Consider the following 6,293-nt stretch of genomic DNA (forward strand, 5'->3'; position numbering starts at 1 on the left):
AAATGTTTAACAGTTTCCATCCCCAAAGTGGAATGAGACCATGGCTCCGTTGTGTAATCATTTTTAGTGGCTACGGGGCCCCAGACACTGGGATTCCTGTGAACATTTCTATTTAGCATAGTTGTCTGTTCCCTAGGGGACTCCTGTCCTCTTCTTTGCCCCAGAAAACATGTTCACCGGCAATAGATTGAGTAGTGTACTAACTACAAATAGGTCATTGCTGAAGAGACTTAAGTTAGGAATCTCAGATCTAGAAGAATAGTCGTCAGTTCCTCTTCCCTGCACTGTTCAGCTTTCCTAGTAGTTTAAAGCGAACATTGATTGCACCACCTCCCAGGCGGTAGTTATTGCATTTGCCAAAGCAGCAGTTACACTGTAAATCAGGCAGAGTAAGATTTAACTGGCAAGAGAAATCACATCTTCCCATTGTTATTTAAAAAATAATTAAAAAAACAAACAAAACAAAAACAAAAAAACAGCAGACAGGAGGAGAATGTGGGTGTTTTTTAGCCAATCAAGAATTTCCTGGAAGGTCTATAGAGTAAATACATACGTATTCTTGTAAAACTAGGGCTGGACCTCGTGGTTCAGTTGCTAATGTTTGCCTAGTATTCATCAGAACTATATAAATCTGTCATTGATCCACATCGGCACTCCTAGCACATAGAAATTCAAAGTTAGCCTGGAATATTGTGGTGTAATTTTAGAGTATAGGTGTGACCTTGTTGGAGGAAATGTGTCTTTGTGGGAGGGAGCAATGAGACCCTCCTCCTAATAGTGCCAAGTATATGCAAACCACCACAAATATCTAGTGAGTTTGATGGTCAGCCTGGACCCCATGAGACCATGACTCAAAATAGAATTTTAAAAACTGTCGTGTGATTGATCATTGATACTTTACCTTGAGGGCGTGTGTAGTTGAAACAGTACAAAAAGGTGTCCCTAAAAGATACCGCTGAAGATATTCCCTTCAGAAGCTACAGTTTTTCTTTGAAGGCAAGCTCAGTGTGATGAAGGACACAGCGTTCCATCTGTATCCAGTTCCCAGTACTCTCTCAGCGCACAAAGACATACACGGACCGGTTCCTGGCTCTCCGGATGCCCAGAGCACAGATTCGTCACAACAGTTAACTGGTACAAGACCTGTGATGATGTCTTCACAGGGACATCACCAATGATAATACTAGTGTCTCAAAAACAAGTTGATAGTTAAACTTCTAGAGGTAAAAGAGAAGGGAAGAATCAGTTCCAATTGAAGATCTGCACAGAGGTGGGCATGTTGCATGTGGTCATTTCTTTGAGGACTTCTTTGAGGACAGTGTTACTTGTGCTTTACAGCTTCAGACTAGGAAACCAAACAGCCTTTTCCCCAAGGCTACATAGCCTATCACAACAGTCATGTCTGAGTCCAGGGGCTCTGCCACCTTACTGCCGCCACAACACAGATTATTGGTCCCTGGAAACGCTGTCCCATCTGCACACCCTGTTTCAGTCTTTCTATCTCTTGATATTACTAGGCTCTCCTAGCTCGGTCTTACTAGACATCCCTCGATAGGACAGCAGAGCCCTGATTTCTTCTGAATTCCCTTGGACTACCTAGCCGTTCTTTTTGTCTGTGTTTTCTCTCCTTTACCTGGCCAAGTAGTATTTTTATAACCCTTTGTTTAACCCACCGTCTTTTATCAAGGTGACCCTCAATATACATACCAATTAACACATACACACACGTTTACATATGCCACCAGGTGTCTAACTGAACAACATATTACCCAAGTTCACACATGTCACCCAGGTCACAGATATGTGGAAGATGCTGCATCCATAATGACCCAAGCCCATCTTGCATATCATTCCACCCATGATGCTGCCATCTTGGCTGGAGACCAAAGGAAACCATTCAAGGATGGGAATTCCACCAAGTCAAGTAGAAAGTACGGCTTCATCTCCAATCTAGCTACCTGTACTGGGTTGGTGTTTTGTCAACCTAACACAACCCTACATATATCTGGGAACGACCTAATTGAGAAAATGCCTTCAGAAGACTGGCCTGCAAACAAACCTGTGAAGCCTTGTCTCGATTAATGATTAATGAAAAAGCAATCGATTGATATAACCATTCTGGGCAGGTGGTCCTGAGTTGTCTAAGAAAGAAAACTGAGCAAGTGTGTAAGCAGTGCTCCTCCATTGCTTGTGCTTCCATTCTGCCTGGAGCTCCTGCTCTGACTGACCTCAGTGACAGGATGTGACCTGAGAGTCGGAAGGAAGAGGAGATAAACACTTTCCTCCCCATGTTGACTTTGCTCATGGTGTTTTATTACAACAGCAGAGACCTAAAGACAGTATGTTTCCCACAGTACTTCTGCAGAGCAACGTGATGGCCTCAGCCTCAGCTTTGAAGGAATGACGCATAGCCCATCCCAGTCATATCCTGACCACAAAATAGAAAACAAAAGCATTCCCCAAATGGGATTTTTCCAAAAAGTTAATTAACCAAGATTATGAATGTGACAAGCAGGTCCTTATGATGGGGATGTTTCTTTTAACCTAAAACAATGAATTAGTAACCCAACGTCATAAATGCTTCTTTTCAAATAATAAAAACAGTCCCTGTGAGGACAGAAACTTTTTTTAAGGAACAAAAGGAATGGGTGTGAGGAAACATATAGGTGGGAATGGAAATAAATGCAATGTATGAGTATTCTGTGGCTACTATAACAAATTTCTGTATTCTCAAGGTGTCTTAGGGTTTTACTGCTATGAGCAGACACCATGGCCAAGGCAACTCTTATAAGGACAACATTTAATTGGGGCTGCCTTACAGGTTCAGAAGTACAGTTCATTATCAAGGCAGGAACATGGCAGTGTCCAGGCAGGCATGGTGCAGGAGGAACTGAGAGTTCTACATCTTCATCTAAGGCTGCTAGCAGAACACTGGCTTCCAGGCAGCTAGGATGAGGATATTAAAGCCCACACCCACAGTGACACACCTACTCCAACAGGGCCACTCCCTGTGCCAAGCAAATACAAACCATCACACGGAGTCTTAAAAATTGTATTATCAGCTGGGCATGGTGGGGCACACCTTTAATATGAGCACTGGCGAGGGAGAAGCAGGTGGATCTCTGTGAATTCCAGGCCAGCCTGGTCTCCAGAGTAAGGTCCAGGAAGGTGGCAGAAGGGCTCTACCCCTGGAACCTTTCAGTTCTTCTCCATTTCCAGCTTCAAAAGGTTGCTGGTCCTCCATGGCTCAAAGCTCCCTTCTTCCAGCTTCAAAGCCAACAATACCAAATCAAGTCTTGCACATGCTGCCTTTGTTTTGACTCTGTTCTTCACTTTTTTGTGATCTTTATCATTGGTCTGGAGTGAGGTTTAAAAGCAGTTACTGCTCTCACCAAGGACGCATGTTTGGTTCCGACCACCTATGCTGAATGATTCACTGATGCCTGTAAATCAAGCTCCAGACGATCTGATATTTCTGGCCTCTGCTAGCACCTCCATTCACGTGCATACACCCACACACAGACACACATACATACACATAATTTTAAAATAAGATAAAAATTTTAAAGACCTTTATGATCACATTTGGACTACTCAGAGTATCCAAGATAATTCCCCAGTCATAAGGTTGGTTACTTAACAACCTCATTTTCACGTGAAATCTGAATGTCCCCTTCATTGTCTAAGATAACCTACTTTCAGTCTCCATGATCAGGATATGGACAGCTTTGGGCACCATTATTCTGCTTACAATATACAACTTCCCTAGAAAGTGATTCGATAATGTCTAACAAAAATTTTAACTTGGCTCAGTATTTCTGCTGTGAGGAATTTAGCCTGTAGATAGATTTTCACAAAGAAACCATGAGGATGCATGCTGAATCGTTAAGATATTTTTTAAAAAATGGGAACAAATGTTCATTGGGTGGAGACATTAAAACTGATGGATAGTAAAGAGCATTAAAAAAAAGAAGGGAGCAGAGCTGTTTTAACAGTAAACACCTCTAAAAAGAAAATAAACGTGTGGTATGGAAAATATATCGAGTACACTGCCATTTTGAAAAGAATGAAAATACAATGTGTATAATTATGCTTAGAGTATTCCAGGGTCGGTGGGGGAGGGTGGACCATCAAAGACACTTAACATATAACTTTGGAAAGAGCCTCAGAGTACTTGAAAGGAATCTGGCTTTTCATTTAATACTGTTAGATGCCGTTAAGTGCTATTTTCCCCCACAACTTCTATTACTGAATCAAAAAGAAAGCAGAATCGAAATGATTCTTACAAAACCAGAAAGAATAGAAAAGAGAAGCCTGAAAACATGAGACCCCGCTCCTTCTAATGCTGTAGCCGCTGTCTATTTATTCCATGGCACAAAACACCGAGCGTGCAAAAGTGTCTGCCACATCTACCTCCAGGGCAGGGGATTGTGGCCTATGGTCTCCAGATGTTTCAGGAGTCACACCCCGTGAAATAGTGGGCAACCTTTCCTGCATGTTCAGATATGTGTTGTTCCAGAAGAAAGCCTGCTAGTTTTTTTTTTTTGTTTGTTTTGTTTTGTTTTTTGTTTTTTCCAGAGCTTCAAAGGATTGTCACATCGGGTTACAGGACCACTGCTGAGTGCTCGATGAGCTAACACCCAGTTAGTTCCTGCGTGAAGTATGTGGAGTGGAGAGGCCACCTGGGTCATCTAACAGTGCCTGTTAGGAGAGAGGCCTTCTCTATTCCAGCACATTGATACCGCCTTATTAGAGCTGGATGTCTCTCTGAAGGCAGCTGTATGCCATAATGAATGACTGAAAGACCTTTGAGGTGATCTATTTCTTTATATCTGGACTCTGTGGGCTGATTTGTGAGGCCCTGCTGCCTTCTCTGCCAGTGAATTATCCTCTGGAAAGCATAAATAACACCAGAAGACTGATTTTTTTTAAAGCGAGTTATCAGTATTTGTGAGAAATGCCTGCTGTAAAAAGAGAGAAGAAAAAGAAAAGAAGAAGGAAGGAAGGAAGGAAGGAAAGAAAGAAAGGAAAGGAAGGAAGGAAGGAAGGAAGGAAGAAAGAAAGAAAGAAAGAAAGAAAGAAAGAAAGAAAGAGAGAAAGAGAGAAAACCAACCTGAGACAACCTGCGGTAACCTGCAAGTCAGTAAGCAGCACCTCTCCATGGCCTCTGCATCGGCTCCTGCCTCCAGGTTCCTGTCCTGTTTGAGTTTCTGCTCTGAGCTCCTTCGATAATGAACAGTGATGTGTAATTGTAAACTTTGGATAGTAAAGTCCTGAGCCTGGAGCAGAGAAATTTTTACGAAGAAAATGGGTTTCTCGTCATTAAAAATGTGGTATCTGATGATAATATTCAACGTTTTTGAAGCTGTTGAAAAGAATCTGCACAGAGGAGGTGAAACCACTAGGGGTCGTTGTAGTGAGAGATGTAACCATTGCAAAACATGATTATATGAAGGGGAGGAGTTAGTTTACGAAGATCCAGGATTTCCAAGAAGATGAGGAGCTCTTTAGATACTGCACCCTCCCCCAGATTCTGAAATATGGGGTGTTTCACTGGACCCAACATTATGGCTCTGCACGGGATGCTGATAACTTCCAGATTCTGGCAAGTAGACGCCCCGGCATCCCTTGCATCAGGATCTATACTATTTCCTCTTCCGATCCAGCAACCAAGTTGTGCTTAGACAGCCTTGGAGCACATTGACAGAAACGACGGTTGTCTGGCTGTGCTCCCAGGCACCCACAAAGGCACTCTGAAACCACATGATTACCCCAAGTGGGAGAGAGGAGTTAACAAACTGTACCATGGCATCCAAAACTATAAGCCGAACAGCACCCAGGTGTACGCAGTGATGGAGAAGGGCGACGCTGTTTTCTTCAATCCTCTGCTCATCCATGGATCTGGTCGAAACAACCCAAGGATTCATAAAGCAACTTCCTGCCATTCTGCCAGCTCTGACTGCAAGTATATCAACGGGAAGGGCACCAGTCAAGAAAACGTCGCCAAGGGAGTTGCCGGGCTAGCAGAGAAACAGTATGGAGTCAAGGGAATCATGGACTTTAAGGATACTTGGGTGTTTCGATGCCAACTTGTGAAATGAGAAAAAAAAAATAAACCTTTGAAACAGCCCTTCAAGAGCGAGGTTTGGTGATGAGAATATGAGACAGCATACAGAGTTCGAGTGCAGCCTGGGCTACACAGCAAGATGCTATGCCCCCCTCTTTCCCGCCTAAACAAAATGGAAAGAATTAGCTCCTCATTATAATTCATTTAAAGAGAACATCAAAGCAAG

At 42.9% G+C, this 6,293-nt stretch overlaps 1 pseudogene; it reads left to right on the plus strand.

The window, feature by feature from the left end:
- Window positions 1-5,258: 5,258 nt before the first annotated feature.
- Window positions 5,259-6,152, plus strand: Phyh-ps1 (phytanoyl-CoA 2-hydroxylase, pseudogene 1; annotated as a pseudogene).
- Window positions 6,153-6,293: the final 141 nt, after the last annotated feature.

This window comes from Rattus norvegicus, chromosome 1 (genome assembly GCF_021556685.1).
Source record: "Rattus norvegicus strain SHRSP/BbbUtx chromosome 1, alternate assembly SHRSP_T2T, whole genome shotgun sequence".
Lineage (NCBI taxonomy): Eukaryota > Metazoa > Chordata > Mammalia > Rodentia > Muridae > Rattus > Rattus norvegicus.